The sequence below is a fragment of the Dipodomys merriami genome, unplaced genomic scaffold, assembly GCF_024711535.1.
Source record: "Dipodomys merriami isolate MVZ:Mamm:240054 unplaced genomic scaffold, mDipMer1.0.p SCAF_6, whole genome shotgun sequence".
Classification (NCBI taxonomy): domain Eukaryota; kingdom Metazoa; phylum Chordata; class Mammalia; order Rodentia; family Heteromyidae; genus Dipodomys; species Dipodomys merriami.
The window spans coordinates 40,992,637-41,010,233 of NW_027206179.1; the positions used below are offsets into that span (position 1 = coordinate 40,992,637).

Genomic DNA, 17,597 nt, shown 5'->3' on the forward strand with positions numbered 1-17,597 from the left:
ATTACCCCGCCTAGACGCTGGTGCGTAGTAGGCTCTTAATAAAGCTATCTTAAAAGGAAAGCAGTTACTTCGAAAATATTGCTTCAACCATCTGCTGTTTAAGAATAATTCCTCTGCTGAACCAATTTAAAATTACTCCCCCAGGCTCTATGATAAAGAATCATATAAAGAACAAATCTGCATTTTGTTTAATACTTCCACTAAAATCACAGTTAACCGCGTGGTTGAAAGCCCCTTGAATAAATATCCATATTACTAATTTCTGTTGTTTTAGTGCAAGGAAAAAGCTTGTAACTACTAGCCCAAGGCATCATTCTTTGTATTAAATACTTTATCAGATAAGAGGTATGACTCTGTTCCCTTTCCCACTATTTTTTTGTCTTTACTTACAGGTAGTACAGAGATCAATAACTGTCCATATGTGCAATCTTAAACTTCTTAGCTGCATTTCTTTCCCATGAGATTTTTTTTTTTTTTACTTTTAAGGTCCTCATATATAAAATTACATATCGTAGGTGATCTATAGGCTCATAGGATTTTCTTTTTTTTTTTTGGGTCCGGTCATGGGGCCTGAACTCTGGGCCTGGGCGCTGTCCCTCAGCTCTTCAGCTCAAGGCTGGTGCTCTACCACTGGAGCCACAGTGCCACTTCCGGCTTTTTTCTTTTTGCTTATGTGGTGCTGAGGAATTGAACCCAGGGCCTCAGGCATGCAAGGCAAGCGCTCTACCACTGAGCCACCTTCCCAGCCCCGGCTCATAGGATTTTCATGGCAGCAAATAGCAGTTGTCAGAGAGGCATGTTTTAGAAAGTGCTATCCAGATGTATTATCATTATTGTTATTGTTATTCTTGAAAACTATCTTAAAATATTTCTTGCACAACTTAATATATTCAATTCTTTTTCCTATACTCAGGAACAGAATTTAAATATAGTAACCATATTCATGTTCATTGACTACATTTTTGGTGAAATTTTTTTATTTATATTTTCTTTTGTCAGTCATGGAGCCTGAACTCTGGGCCTGGCTGCTGTCCCTCAGTTCTTCTGCTCAAGGCTAGCACTCTACCACTTGAGCCACAGCGCCACTTCCAGCTTTTTCTGCTTATGTGGTGCTGAGGAATCAAACCCAGGGCCTCAGGCATGCGAGGCAAGCACTCTACCACTGAGCCACCTTCCCAGCCCCTTATTTATATTTTCTAATAGTATAGAGTACATATCTTCATTTGTCATCTTGTACAGACCTTTTATGGAAGCAGGTGAGGTATGCTAAATTAAGTAAAGGCACAATTAGAAGGAACACAATTTGCTACTCAAAGGCAATTTCACAGGAAAGCACAGACATTTTTATTTTATTTATTTTTTTGTCGGTCATGGGGCTTGAACTCTGGGCCTGTGTGCTGTCCCTCAGCTCTTCAGCTCAAGGCTAGTGCTCTACTACTTGGACCACAGCACCACTTCCAACTTTTTTTCTGCTTATGTGGTGCTGAGGAATTGAACTCAGGGCCTCATGCATGCAAGGCAAGCATTTTACCACTGAGCTAGCTACCTTCCCAGCCCCAGTATAGACATTTTTCAATAGTAATAGTGATAATAATAAAACAATTGCCACCAAAAACATAAAAGCTCATAGTCACTGACCCTTATTGTGGGCCATTTTGCTTGTGAATGTTTATATACATTGTCTTTTAAAAACATTTTATTTTTTGAATTAACATATATCATAATATGAAGGGTTGTCATCATGATAATTTCACACATGCATACAGAGCACTCTGAACGTGTTCACCTGTCCATTACATTCTCATCTCTCTCCTGTGTGCCTATCTCCTTTCAAACAGCAATTGTTGGACTTTTACTCTTTATATGAGTGTGTGTGTGTGTGTGTGTGTGTGTGTGTGTGTGTGTGTGTGTGTGTGTGTGTGTGTGTGTGATGTTCCATTATCCTCATCATCATCCTCATTATCATCACTGTCATCATCACCATCATTTTAGGTCTAACTGCTACAAATGAGAAAGAACATGCAGTAGTTGGCTTTTTCTTGAGTTATCTTGCTCTATCTTTTTGAACCTATGATGTTGATATTCTTTTTCCCCCCCCCCCTTTTCTCCCCATTCACAATACAGACTAGGCACAGGCCTGGGCTGAGGTGTATATGGGATAGGTTTACTCTGCCTCCTCCTTCTATACAGTCAGTGTAAGAACACAGCCTGTGGTAAGCACCTGGAGGCCAGATGTCAATATTCTTTATCCACATTTGTTTTTTGAGGAGAAGAAATCAGGATTTAAGGAAATTAAAGAGTTGCATGGCTAGTTAGTAGCACAGTTGACAACCTAACTTGGACAAAAAAAAAAAAATTGTAGAAAGTATGTTTTTACCAGAGAGCAGGAACAGGCCAAGGGTTTGCTTTCTTCTGCCCCCTTGGGGTGGTCCCTGCTTGCTTCATTTCATCTCAGGTATTTTTGCAGTCTTTCTTTTGTTTTGTGTTGGTACTGAGGCTAGAATTTAGGATCTTGTGCTCTTTCTCAGCTTTTTCCTCCAAGGTTGTCACTCTACCACTTGATCCACACCACCACTTCTGGCATTTTGCTGGCTAATTGGACTTTCCTGTGTCTGTGGACTTTGAAGCTTGATCCTCAGGTCACTGCCTCCTGAGTAGTTAGGCTTATAAATATGAGATAGAAGTGCCTGACACTTGAAGTCTTTCTTGACAATTCTCACTCTCAACCTCTAACTTAAATTTGAGCAAACAGTTCAGGTTCTTCAAAGATCAGAAAAATTGAAACAAGACGTGTTTGAAGGAACCTTGCAGCAATTTCACCTGTAGTCCTTCTAGAAAATACAGCCGCACATAAAAACACTGTAACATTTATGTTTGCATTTTCCTTCCAATCTGTTGGCTAAAAACACTTTGTTAATTACGTCCAGTTACCTCAATGGGAGAAACACACAATTTAGAAATGTTTAGCTTTACAAGGAAGAACATACAAATAAAGAGAAAAAAAACCTTCTTTAATATACTTAGAGTCTTTTATTGCTCCAGTGAACAGGTGGGAAAGAGAAGCAATTCTTTATTTCCAGATTATAAAGTCCGATCAAATTTGAGGCTGTGAAAATATTGAACTTTTGCTAGGAAAAAAAAATAAATGATTTGAAGGCCTGGTGATCATACAGAGAATCCAGACAATTTGACAGCTGTGAATTTATCTCACTTGTGAATGAATAACCTTTGGAACTCACTTGGGACTTAAATATTCTACACACATTTCCCTGGAAACACTTCAAAAGGCATAGTTCATTTGTGTCTTTACTAAACAGCCTCTTTGGTTTACCTTTAGTTTGCTGGCTTTGTGGTTTGAAAGGGGATTTGAAAGTTTGAGAATTAACATAGTTCCAGCTTGCCAGTTAGTTTTCCCCCTGCTGTAAGAATGAAACAAGATTAACTCTTTGATTATTTTGATAGTTTAGACAGCTTCTTTTCCTTCTGAAATAAAGGAACTTCATTGATACTATTTAGTAAATTGCACCTTGTCGCTGAGCTAAAGTTCAATATATTTCTATTTAAAAGTAGACACTTTCCTTCTCTAAGTATCTCAGACCAGAATGACACCTGGTTTAGCTGAGTTCCATGCACTTCTGACATGCTGAAAACAAACATTTTAAAGTTAGATCCTAGATTGCAGGCTTAGTTTTAAAGAATTGCCTTCATATATTAGTGTAGTATAAAACGTACTTCTAGATTTTTTTTCAGCATTGTGATAGGCTCTTGATGGTACAACAGGTTTATATAAACAGTTTTATAGCTTTATCTGTTTATCTATTTATTTTTGACGTATCAAAATTGGCTCCTTTTGGCTGTACTGGGATTTGAACTCGAGCTTTTCTCTTGCTAGGCACTCTGCACTTACTGCTTGAGTCATGTCATTTAGTAAGTTTTGCATTTGTTAGTTTACAGGTAGGGTTTGCCTGGGCTGGCCTCAGTACTCCATCCTCTTACCAATGCCTCCTAAGTAGCTGGAAGTACAGAAATGAGCCACTGTGCCTGACCTGACTTGTTAGAATGAGATCTCACTAATTGTTTTGCTCAGGATTGGCCTGATACCAAGATCCTACAGATCTGCCTTCTGAGTAACTGGAATTAAAGCTATACGCCACTGTGCAGCACTTCTGATCCTAATTATTAGTAATGAGTCTTTAAAATATTTCATGAAAATGGAAATTAAGTAATCAGTATTAGAAAACGTTTATTTGGGCTAATACTGAAGTTTGTTTTCATTGAACCCTCACTTTTCTTTCTTTTGCAAATTTCATCATAATTTCTTTAATTCTTCAAATTTCTTTAAGATTTACTACTTTATTGTTAATGTCTGGAAAGGTTTTAAAGAGAAAGACTTTAGTCTCTCTGGGAAAAGAGATTGATCCATTCTAGGTTTAGAGAACTTCATGAATATAAACAGAGAAAAATTATAGCTAAAATGAAATCTAAACTGTTTAGCTGCTGAAACTTAATCCAAATCTACATTTTCTGTCCTCATTGAAATTTCCTGTTCACACCAGGCAAGATGATGGCTCATGCTTATAAGTCTAGCTACTCAGAAGGCTGAGATCCTGAGGACTGAGGTTTGAAGCCAACCAGGACAGGAAAGTCTGTGAGACTCTTAGCTCCAGTAAACGACTCCGCAAAATCCTTAAGTGGCTCTATGGCTCAAGTGGTAGAGTGCAGCCTTGTGCAAAAGAAGCTGAGCCAGCACCAGTGCCCAGCCCAGAGTTCAAGCCCCAGGACTGCAAAAAATAAAAAAATAAAATAAGGGAAACCACGGGACCTATGTTTCCTTTCGGTCTGGCTTACTTCACTTAATATGATTTTCCAAGTCTTTCCTTTGCCTTACAAATGGAGCAGTGTCATTCTTTCTGATGGAAGCATAGAATTCCATTTATTTGCAATCACTAGTATACATCTAGGATAATCCTAGCAGATGAGCAGAATAGCTCAACAGCTACACATATATAACCATATAAGATGATGCTAAATGAAATGAACTCCAAGATTTGGACACAAGGGGTTTTTCTTTGTTGTTGTTTTTAAAGTATTGTGTGATTTCTAGTTTCTTTTGTGTGTTCTTCCCTGTATTTGATTTTGGTACCCCGGTAGTGCATATACGCTTATCTGAATTAGGGAAGGAAAGGGGAACAACAGAATGATGAGACAAAGGACAAGGAAGAAGCATGCAAAAGCAACACTCACAAGACAATATGTTGGAAATGATCTGTAGGATTTATGGGGGAGGGGGATTGGGAGGAGGGAAAGGAGAAAAATGAGGGAAGGGGTAACAGTCTGACAAGAAATGTACTTATTGCCTTACTTATGTAACTGTAACCCCTCTGTACATCACCTTGACAATTTAAAAAAAGGTAAAAAAATTAAGATGCATTATATTCATAAACTGACATGTTGAGTTGAAACCTCTTTGTATAACTACTTAAAGATGAATAAAAGTAAATGGGTGACCAAATATTAGATAGTTGTACAATGAATCATGATCTATATCATCACTTCAACATCTTTGCCCCTTCAACTCATCCCCTTCCCATATTTTTTATCAATTCCATAGTATACACACACACACACACACACACACACAATATATATATATATATACAATGAATTTTTTCCTATATTTTCTCTCCCTGCCCCCATCTCCCTTAATTCCTCTCCCCTCTCCCCTGGCTTCACCCTCCTGGTATTTATTTGGTTGGGCTTTGACTTAGCCTTTTAAAAGAATTATACTATTTGCATTCTCCATAGAGTCTACTACACTTCAATTACTTTATTTGTAACCTCTTGCTTAGCATCCAGTGTATTTACTTGTAGATATCTAGGCACATTCTATCACAAAGGAGAGAAACCATAGGCTTTGCATTTTCATGTTATGAGTGCTTTTGTCTCCCAGACCATATCAGACATCAACATTTGCCAATTCTTTCTTTCTTTCTTTCTTTCTTTCTTTCTTTCTTTCTTTCTTTCTTTCTTTCTTTCTTTCTTTCTTTCTTTCTTTCTTTCTTTCTTTCTTTCTTTCTTTTCTTTCTTTCTTTTTGTCTCTCTTTCTTTCTTTTTCTCTCTCTCTTTCTTTCCTCTTCTTCTTCTTCCTCCTCCTCCTCTTCCTCCTCTTTCTCCTCCTCCTTCTCCTTCTCCTTCTCCTTCTTCTTCTTTTTTTTCCTGTCATTTGTGGGGCTTGAACTCTGGGTCTGGGCACAGTCCCTCAGCTCTTCAGTTCAAGGCTAGAGCTCTACCACTTGAGCCATAGAGTCACTTCCAGTTTTCTGGTGGGTAATTGGAAATAAAGGTCTCACGGACTTTCCTGCCTGGGCTGGCTTTGAAAGGTGATCCTCAGATCTCAGCCTCCTGAGTAGCTAGGATTATAGGCGTGAGCCACTGGCACCTGGCAACATTTGCCAATTGTTTCTTCAAATGCCTTTTGATTATATTTTCCCTCTCAGGGCCACCATTCTACAGAGTGTCTTATTATCTCTCCCTATTTCTTCTATTATAGAAGTGTTCTAATTTTAATTATTCACCCTACTTCTAGCTTCTCTTATTACCAATTCATCATTCATATTGCTGACAAGTTGATCATAGAACACTCTTTCAATCTGTCATTCTCTTCTTGAAGAGGAGACTCAGTGACTCCACAGCCTACCAGAAATCCAAATAGCTGATTCTGACAGCAGAAGACATGACCATCAGAGCACCCATCACAGACAACTTTGACTATATAGTTCAATGGCATTGTAGTTCAGCTAAACTCTACCCATACCTGCCTGGAACTTTTTCCACTTTGTGTTTCTGCACAAGCCCAAACTATTGTGGCTTGGAATATACTCTTTTATTTCTCTGCTCCAGTAAATCCTTCCTATCACTCAAATCATAATTTTAAAAATCCCCTCTTGGTAAAATATTCCAAATTCAGTTCAGCCAAATTCAGTGAAAGTTTTTCTTTTTTCTTTTTTTTTTTGGGGGGGGTCCAGTTGTGGGGTCTGAACTCTGGACCTGGGCGCTGTCCCTCACCTCTTTAGCTCAAGGCTAGTGCTCTACCACTTGAGCCACAGCACCACGTCCGGCTTTTTTCTTTTTGCTTATGTGGTGCTGAGGAATCGAACCCAGGCCTCAGGCATGCAAGGCAAGCACTCTACCACTGAGCCACCTTCCCAGCCCTAGTTTTTCTTTGAGTTCGTATACTTTTTCTTTCCCATTTATTTTTGTCCTCTAATTCTGTATTTAATTCCATTATGTTATACAACTTTCAGTCTTTCGATAGTGTTGTTTCCTCCACTAGGTTCTGTATCACATGGACAGAGAACACACATTCATTTCATCTTACTGTGTCTGTAACACCAGCTGTCATCTCTTCCACACAGTGGCAGCTGCAAAAATACTGAACATGAGGGTTAAAAATCTAAAACTGTATTCTACAATGCTGAATATCTACCAACCTCCTTCGGTCTTGTTGAGTGCTATTTTAATTCTTCTTAATACAACTAAATGAAATAGCAAATATGGTGATTTGTAGATTTCTAAACTAGGAAAGGTTTTGTTTTATACTGACCTTGAAGAAAGAGTTCTCAGGTTATAGAGTGAGATGTCAGGTGTGAGGAGAGGAAAACTGTTGTTGACAAAGCTCCTGGTATATTATTATCTATGTAATGGAAAGGAAGGAAAACAAAATTGATTTCCAGACACAGAAAATGTCCTGTGACTTATGGAGCTCTGTAAAAAGGAAGTATGTCAGATGTTTGTTACAGTGAAGTGGCCTGGTGCCCACAAGCAATGCAGAGCAGCATTAGCAAACTATTGGTTGACCTAAAGAGCAAGCGGAGTTTTGTGTAAATTCTTATTGACTTAGGATAGGGTTTATTGTCAAATGAAGAAGTTGTCTTTTAACTTCTCCCTCATTGGAAATTTCCACTGAGTTCCTTGGGAAATTTTCCTCTTCTATTTTCTATGGGGACAGATTCTGTGATATATGGAGTAAATGGAAATGTTAGAATTAGCTTTTGATTGCTTGTTTAGTCGGTAGATTGAAGAATTTGATACAGTATAATTCTTTTTTTTGTCAGTTGTGGGACCTGAATTCAGGGCCCTGGGGTACTGTCCCTGAGTCTTTTGCTCAAGGATAGCAGTCTGTCACTTTGAGCCACATCTCTACTTGTGGTTTTGAGATTAGAGTCTTATGGACTTTCCTGTCTGGGCTGGCTTTGAACTGTGGTCCTCAGAACTCACCCTCAGTAGCTAGGATCACAGGGTGAGCCACCAATGCCTGGCTGATACAATAAAATTCTATATGTTCTTTTATATACATGGGTAGAGGAGTATAAGGCAAAATATAACCATAAAATATAAAACCATAAACAATAGGATGTTGGAACCAGCCATTTCTTGTGTGGTTGGATCTAGATTGGGCTACTTTAACTATATTTGCACCTACATTGTATACATGCATGTGGGCATGTGATTTCTTTGACTAAATATGATGTTAAAATCATAATTATCCTGTAAGAATTCTTTTCTGTTTAAATGTGCCATTTAAGGTATTTGCAAGGTTATCTTTATTTCCTAAACTTTAATTTGTTTTGAGATTTTTTTGTGTGTGTGTGCCAGTTTGGGGAATTGAATTCAAAACCTGGGTACTGTCCCTGAATTGAAAGCTAAGCAGGTTACCACTTGAGCTACATACAGATATACTTCCAGCTTCAGGTGGTTAATTGTATGTAAGAATCTTATGAACTTTCTGCACAGAACTGGCTTGGAACAGCTTTCCTCAGTTCTCAGCTTCCTATTTAGGTTTAAAGATGTGAGCCACTGGCACCAATACTTGAGCTATTTTTAATTAATTAATTTAATATTTCCTTGATTATGTTCTGTCTTATGAAAGCCAGGTAGTTGCTAAAATGTTAATCCTGGTCATTTACTCACTTCCTCTACATTCTAATGAGTAACTATTATGTGGCAGTCGCTGTTTTAGCAGTGAGAATATGATAGCAATCCCAGAGTCATTAACATTTACGTTCATCATTAGAGGAGGTGGGCTCAGTGCTGAGATCCTGATCTCCCTAGTGATGCTCTGTGTTATACACAGAATGGAAGAGTTCCACTTTGCATAGGGCTTCAGTTGTGCAGTTGTCTTTCTGGATCTCTGGAACCTTCAAACATTTTGTGAACTCTTCTGCTAACCTTCACCTGCTATGTTTCTGGGCTTTTATTTTTCTTTATTGGACATGCATATTTAAAATGAGGACTCATTTCAAAACTCCTCTTGATCCATTCAGATTTCTTTTCACAATTATCCCTTGTAATTTCTATAGAATTATGTCAATATAGTAGTCACTAATGCTTAGATTATAAAAGGAAAAATGTATGTTATATAAATGTCATACAAAAATGAAAGTCACCATCATCAGATGGAAGGGAAGTGAATCTGACAAATCCTAAGCAAGTAATGATTATGTAGCTTCTACAGCTTTGGGGAAAATGAATGCCAGTATTTCCATAAGAAGTAAGTAATACTGTAATGTGAGAAAAAATATATTCAGAGTACACACTAAAAGCTTAGAAGAAGTTCTGGGACCATAAAACATCATGAAAGCTATTCTTGAGCAGGTGAGAATATATGAAGTGGGGGAGAAACTTGTGGAGTGGTGGCTGGAGAGATTCTCTCTCTTTCTGCCTAGCAAGTTGAACTCTATTTATCTTAAAAAAAAGAAAAAAGAAAAAAAAAGGGAACTCATATTTTTGAGGAAAACATTTTTTCCTGTTTAGTCAACAAGGTAAAGTGACTGATAAATGAAAAAATACCAAAACTGTAATAAAATGCGTGAGTTAAGGGTAGGATTTGACTCCAGATTTTCCTACACAAATGATCATGGAATTTCTACTAGTACCACATCAACCAAGTAGTTACACTGGAGAATTTACCAGGCAGAATCACCTATATCCTCTTCCCCAGTTTTGGAATTGCCAACTTGTGTTGTTCAAAGTCTTGGGTCCCTTAGAATTGTTTCGTTAAGACATCAAGTACTTCAGCAGATGTGCACAATTCTTAGAAAAAAAGATTGTTTGGACAGAAAACTGAATTTAAAAAGTGATGGTAGAAATTGAACAGGTGCTTTGAAAAAAGAAAGAAGACAAACAAAGAGAAAAGACAGCATCTTTCTCTTAAAAATGAAACAAAACACCAAGTCCCAAAAATCTACTTAGGTCCAAGGAGAGTGATTAACTTAGCCTACATTCATTTAACTGATTATAGAAAATACAACTCTGTTTTCACAGCATAAAAAAGAAGGTTGAGAAAACTTGGCATGAAAACCATTGCTAAAATTTCAGCAAAAATATGCAGCATTTGCTGCACTACCTTTAATTAATTAATATTATTTTTTATACTTGGAAGGTGAACATTTTTAATGAAAAGTCAATGGAAGAGAGAACATTTGGCATCATTACAAGATTTGAAGAAGCAAGTTCCTATTCTTTCTGCCAAAAAGTATTTAGGACTGATTCCAGTTCCGTCTTTCAGCCAAACACCTATATTTTAAATGTTTCAATATTTTCAGTGTTTCACAGTGAGTATGAAATTACTACCTTGATAACCTGTTACATTTCACTAAAATATCTTTATATTCCTCATGACATGGGTAACAATGTGATTTTTTTTCCAAACCTGGTGCTTGAACTCAATGCCTGGGCACTGTCCCTGAGCTTCTTTGGCTTAAGGCTAGCACTCTACTATATGAGCATCACTTCTGGCTTTTTCTGTTTATGTGGTTCTGAGGAATCGAACCCAGGGCTTCAGGCATGCTAGGCAAGCATTCTACCACGATGTCATTCCTAGTCCAATGTAATTTTTAAATTTTTCTGTTTTTTTTTTTAATTTGGCCTATTTTCGCCTTTACTGGAGAGGAAAAGTACATATTTGCTACTTATAAAAATGCTATAGTAGTCCAAGCCCATGACTGATCTCCCTCCCCAAATGAGCTGATCTGGATAGGGAATTTCAATGCATATATCCATGGGTATTTATTAAATTTATGTCCTAAGAATGCAAAAAATGCAAGAATATTCCAGTTTCCTTCTATCACAGTATATCCCATGTTTAGTTAAGATAAAAGAGAGGAGTTAATAGGTACGTAACTGACTGTAAAAGCAAGCCATAATTTTATACTGTTATTTATAAAGCCAAAACCCTTTTCTTGTTGTTCTTTACCTTTCAAGTATAGAAACTGATTTTTGACATCTTTCTTTCTATGACTATCATCTACCAAACTCACATCTTCTTTGGGCAATTGTAGCCTTTGGTTTGATAACTTTCATTGTATATTCCTTGTCTATAAATAGTCATAGTGGTCTTTTGTATGTAGATGGCAAGTATGTATTATATTCCAGAAACTGTAAGTACCAAATTTTTGGCTGTGGATAATTCTGTTTCTTTCTATCAAATTTAAGTTCTTTTCAGTCCTTTGAATTTGTGTTTTGATTTGTAAGTTATTGATGAGAGAGGTTAGGCTTGATTTAGGTTCTATCTTCAAGACATTTAGATTAGACCTGAACTGAAAGTCAAAAAGGGCTCAGATGCAATTAATAGATAATTAATGGAGAGTAAGTCATAATGCCAGGACTTTTAGCAAAAAAATCTGTCCTACAAGTGTATACCCCCAAGATATACTGCTTCTTCATTTTACTTATTGCTTGAAATATATAAGTAACACCTACTACTTTTTGTGTTATCACCATATATAACTACAAGGCTGTATATTTTACAGTCCATCATTCTTACCACTTAGAAGTTTACAAAATCAGTTCCTCCAAACTTACAAACAGCAACTTGAGAAAAAAGGTACTGGGCTACTTAATGTGTAACTTCAAACAGAAATTCTTAGAAAAATAACTTTCTGAACTCTTCACATTACACAGTGTCTAATAATGCATTGCCTGCCAGTTGTTATTCGCTGGTCCTCCCTCCCTCTGCCTCTTTAAAACCACCTACCAGAGCATTTTGCATTTCTGAACCCCTACATTCAATTTGTTGGATGTCACTGAGGAAATATAAAATGGAGAGGACATCAGTTAATAATGTGTGTTTACATCCCGTCTTCCCATGCAGCCGTCCACGTCTCAACACGTTGACCTAATTTGCCGTGACAGGAACATGGCCCTGGTTTCAGAACATCCCAACTGTAGCAATCACTAAACGTTAGTGGGAATTTTTGGCCCCTTAGCAAATCGAACCAGATTGCTTTTTTCAAGACTATTGGAGATGGTATCTATGAACAATGGGGTGGAGCTGAGAAGTGGATCTTTATGCCAAAAATATACCTACACAGATTTGAAGGTTTTATTCAGAGTGCCTGATGTTTACTGTTAAGGTAGATTTGAGGAGCAAAATAATTAGATGTATACTTTGTTAACCCTTTCTAGCTAGGTGGCCTGGGATGATGATGATGGCAACAATAATAACATCTGAACATTACATCTGTAATACATAACATCTGTAAACATTAGTAATAGTAGTACTAATAAAAGTAATAATAATATCTGTGTTGAGGGGTTTATCAGACATGTAGATGAGAATTCAAAACAATATTCATCATTCAAAAATAGTCATTTTAATTACTATACTTTTTTTTGTCAGTTGTGGGGCTTGAACTCTGGGCCTGGGCACTGTCCCTCAGCTTTTCAGCTCAAGGCTAGAGCTATACCAATTGAGCCATAGCACCATTTCCGGTTTTCTGAGTGGTTTATTGAAGATAAAGTCTGATGGACTTTCCTGCCCAGGCTGGCTTTGAACCTCGATCCTCAGATCTCAGCCTCCTGAGTAGCTCCGATTACAGGTGTGAGTCACCGGCACCTGGCTTAATTACTATACTTTTTTCTTTATTACTTTTGAAATAAATGCTATTATATATTCATAAGAGTAAATAGTGTTTCTGAGTTTTTTCTAGTTGCTTTGAAGTTAAAATACATGAATTGACTTGTATTTCCATGATAACAGTAGCGCACCTGTGCTTGAACACAGGTACACAGGTGTGTGTGTGTGTGTGTGTGTGTGTGTGTGTGTGTGTGTATGTGTGTGTGTGCAGTCCATATGTATGTGCTGCCTTCACCAGCCCACTGGGAAAATGTCATTTTATCAAGATTAAGAAGTGACTTTTATTTGTTTATTTGGAAATAAATAAAAGTGGCAGATAATTGAATAATATGTGTTATATTTTTGATTAAAAGTAAAATTAGAGTTGACTAAGAAACGTTCAATTGGTTATCTTGGCAATACAAGGCTATGAATATAACGTATTTGACTGGATATTTTTTCCCCCTCACTCAGACTAATGCAAGAGCAAAGAAAGAGGTGACTTTTAATGGCTCTGGGCCCCACCTGTTTATCCCAGAATCCCAGCTCCCCTGCTTTAACATTTCTCCTGGGAACTCCACACTTCAGGAAGCTTTACTCTTCTTTGACAATTTGAGTTTTCTCATCAAGAGTCCCCTCCAGAACACCTGGGGTGAAGCCTTGTAGATAAGTGAATGGCATCCCCTATGTCTTTCAACATCTGAACTGTTTACATTTAAGTGGAAACCATAGGTTTATTATCTAGGAGAGTGAAGGCTAAGGCTGGTTTTTGATGATAGACTGGTTTTCAGATAGTAGAGGAAGTATGAAAATGAAGACTGGATTTCTTTTTTAAAAAGTTATTATTATTTAAAATTTTATCATCAAAGTGATGTACAGAGGGGTTACAGTTACATATGTAAGGTAATGAGTACATTTCTTATTAAACATTGCTACACCCTCCCTTGTTTTTCTCCCCCTTTCCCTTCCCCATTCCCCAGCCAAGTTGTAAAGTTCATTTCCAACATATTGTCTTGTGAGTATTGTTGTTACATTGGAGGACTGGATTTCTGATGCAGAGTTGCTAAGAGGGCTACCAGCTCTGTCAGGGACTCTCTCCTCACAGCAACCCTTACTTCCTAGTTCCCTGAATTGCTCTAGTTCCTTCAGGATTGAGAATGATACAGTCATTCCTTACTGTTAACTCTAGTACGATGCTTTGCCTGTGGGTTACCTACAGCTTTCAAATAGTGTATCCAATATTCCTCTTGCTCCTCAGTGAATTGTCTCTTCTTTCTGTGACTGAAATGTGTGGGCATCTTCACCTTATCCAATTTTTCCTTTTTGAAAAATTTTTTTCTTGTGAAAATACAGTACAGAGGGGTTTCAATTACATGGGCTGGATAATGAGTACATTTCTTATCAAGCATTGTTGCCTCCTCCTTTGTTTCCCCTTCCCATCCCTTCCCATCTCATCACCTCCACAAATTATACCAACATCAAATACAGTGAAAACAGGGGTTATACTGTGGGGGAGGGACATACAAAGCAACAAAGAAATATCTTATAAATATGTTAGAAACAATAGCAAGAAAGAAAAAACATTTGAGTCCTTATCTTGGGGTTCATTTTGCCTAACATCAACTTATCTGAGCTTTTCTGCTTGTCTCAGACATATCTTATCCAGGTTTTCAATGGTGTAAAGGCTCTCATTTTCAATACTGCCCCCAGAACCTAGAATCTGAAATGATTTCTCTGTTGAAGGTACTATTTGTTTCTTGAATCCAGGGTCAGTGTCAAAAATCAGGGGAGGGAGAAATCCTTGGATCAAATTTCGGGAACTTAAATCTGCTCATTTTTTCCTTATTTCTTTCTATCTTTTTCTTTCCTTCCTTCCTTCCTTCCTTCCTTCCTTCCTTCCTTCCTTCCTTCCTTCCTTCCTTCCTTCCTTCCTTCCTTCCTTCCTTCCTTCCTTTCTTCCTTTCTTTCTTTCTTCCTTCCTTCCTTCCTTCCTCCCTTCCTCCCTTCCTTCCTTCTCCCCTCTTTTCCTCCTTCATCTCTCTCCTCTCTCTTCTTATCCTTCACTGCCTTCCCAAACATGATATTGAATCTGGTGAACTATGTTCTAACGAACTTGTGAGATTGCAGTAAAAGAGTGAGACAGTTAATGTCATGGAATAGCAGGGAATTTCAGAACAAAGTAGAGCTTGTAAGATTGGTCTTTTGTGTTGGATGATGGCAATTCAGCAGCCAAAATATTTCAGAGGTCAGGCTCAACACACAGTAGAACGCTGATGAAAATAGCTCGAGTTAAATGTAGGTAAATGTAGACATAGTCAAGAGCTACTGAAAAGAATAAGGCTCCCGCCTCTCCAACCCCTCCTCCCTCCCCCACCCGCCCCCCGGGCCTGTATCCCACCCAGGAACATCTCAAGTTTACGGTCAGTTAAAGATAGGAAATCTGCCCAGGAGAGTTCAGTCTGAATTCGTTCACAGAAGAGAAAGCATCAAATCAAGTTCATGATCCCTTAAATAAAGAGCAAGAATTAGATCTTGGGCTAATATTATAATTGAGACTGTGTAAAAGCTATCTTGAATATTACATGAAGATGGCTGTCAAGATAACTGCATATTCAATAGCACATCAAGGATTTTCTTATTGACAGGATAAAAGACTGGGACCAAAGCAGCTGCTGGTGTAATAATGCTGTTGTGCGTGTGCTTGGGGTGATCCTGCCAAACGTATTCTACTTTGCATCTCATAGCATACGGGGACTCTTGTTTCTCCTAGGGAGTACAGAAAAAAAGATGGCCCAAATATGGAACCTTTATTAACACTGCCCCTTATGGAAACACTGGCTTTTTAAAATATAGATCCCATCTGTAAGAGTAGTTCCCTGCAAAAACACAGCTTTCATGAAATTTTGATCTGAACTCACTACTGAATTTGAGAGAAGACTTCCAGTCACTGAGTTGGAGGCCTCACATTTCCCTCAGACTCACCTAAGTTTGCAATTATTAAAATCCATATTGTTTATCCAAAAACAAATAACAATTTTTTAGCAGGTTTTGCTAGATTCCCCTAAGTCCTAGTTGAATCTTTTTTTTTTTTTTTTTTTTTTTGTTCCAGTCCTGGGGCTTGAATTTAAGGCCTGAACACAGTCTTTGAGCTTTTTTTTTCCTCAGTGCTAGCACTCTATCATTTGAGCCACAACTCCAGTTCAGCTTTCTTTCTTTCTTTCTTTCTTTCTTTCTTTCTTTCTTTCTTTCTTTCTTTCTTTCTTTCTTTCTTTCTTTCTTTCTTTCTTTCTTTCCTTTTCTTTTTTTTTTTTTTTGAGTAGTTTATTGGACATCCTTCCTTGGGATGGCTTTTGGAACCTTGTTCCTCAGATCTCAGCTTCCTGAGTAGTTAGGATTATAGGCATAAACCACTGGCACCTGTCATTCTTTTGCAATTTTAAAGCACTAAATAATCACATATAATTGATTTTTATCATTATTCCCTCCTATTTTCTAATATAGGAATATAAAAAGAATTTCAAAGTTACTTCTTATTTACTTTTAAAAAATCCAGTATTAGTAGTTTCTTGTGCTAATGCAGACTTTTGAATGACTGAATTAGATTTATTAGACTTCTTTTTAATCAGCATACTCTTAAGCACTATGCTCAATGAAATAAAATATGCCATACAGGTTTTAGACAAACCTTAAGTGCTTAGACAAATAAAAGCAAAAGTGATCACCTCCCCAATCCAACTTAAAAAGCAAAAGCACTTGGGGACACATTTAAAAAGACAATTCCTTTACTACTTGGAAAAATTTCAATGAAAGTGTGAAGTTAGTGTCTATCCATATATTAGGGACATTTGAACATATTTCAACAGTTAGAGATATTTGAACATTGTTAATGATAATAGAAATGATAAAATTCCAACAAGTAAGAGTTTCCTTGTTTCAAGCCAGTGTTTGGTGCAGAGTTTTCATGCACAGCATGCAAATGTGTGTCATGTTCATAAATCCAATCACAAATGATGGTTTTACGACCAAACTGTATTTCTTCCAAACAAAGTGGTGGTAATATTTTTAAAAATCTGCAAGCCCTTTGAGAGTCTTCAAAAAGAATTTCATCATCTTTTCTCATTGAAGTGAGGATATTTATAACAGAGAGGATGCTGTATTGCCACTATGGGGAAGAATTGCATTCCCCATCTAAAATATAGCCACCAATAGTGTACATGTTTTGCATTTAGCATTCAAAATATACGAGGAACAGGATCTAAGTAGATGCAGTAGGATCTAGAAATTAGCCTAAGTCAGCTCTGGAGACCAGATTTAGGGAGGAATGTAAATCATACCTTTGGAAGGGGATGTTACTATTCAGGAAACTCTAAAATGTATCATGGATCAAAAACTCATTTGTAGCCCACCTAAGTTGTTGATTCTCAAGATTTTAACTAACTGTGGTTTCATACAGATTTGCTATTCAGGATTGAAGGCTATTTGAGGGACTGTGTTTTGTAAAATGTTGAAGCTTGATGATGTGACATTCTCTGAAGTCTGCAGGTCTTTGTTTATGTTTTCATAAAGACGAAATATACAGACCAAATATTGTTTGTTTTTCCTAAGAAACTTTCCATTCACCCCTTTACTTTCTTGTAGAAGATAATATTAGTAAGTTCTTTTTAGTTCTATGGAAAGATGTATCTGCTCAGCACAACTTCTA

The 17,597-nt window shown here is 37.3% G+C and overlaps 1 non-coding gene across 1 annotated transcript; it reads right to left on the reverse strand.

The window, feature by feature from the left end:
• Window positions 1-2,099: 2,099 nt before the first annotated feature.
• LOC138814365 (small nucleolar RNA SNORA51) lies at window positions 2,100-2,230 on the reverse strand. The gene has a single exon (XR_011367951.1). It is a non-coding gene; the product is annotated as a small nucleolar RNA SNORA51 (small nucleolar RNA).
• Between the last annotated feature and the right edge of the window lie 15,367 nt (window positions 2,231-17,597).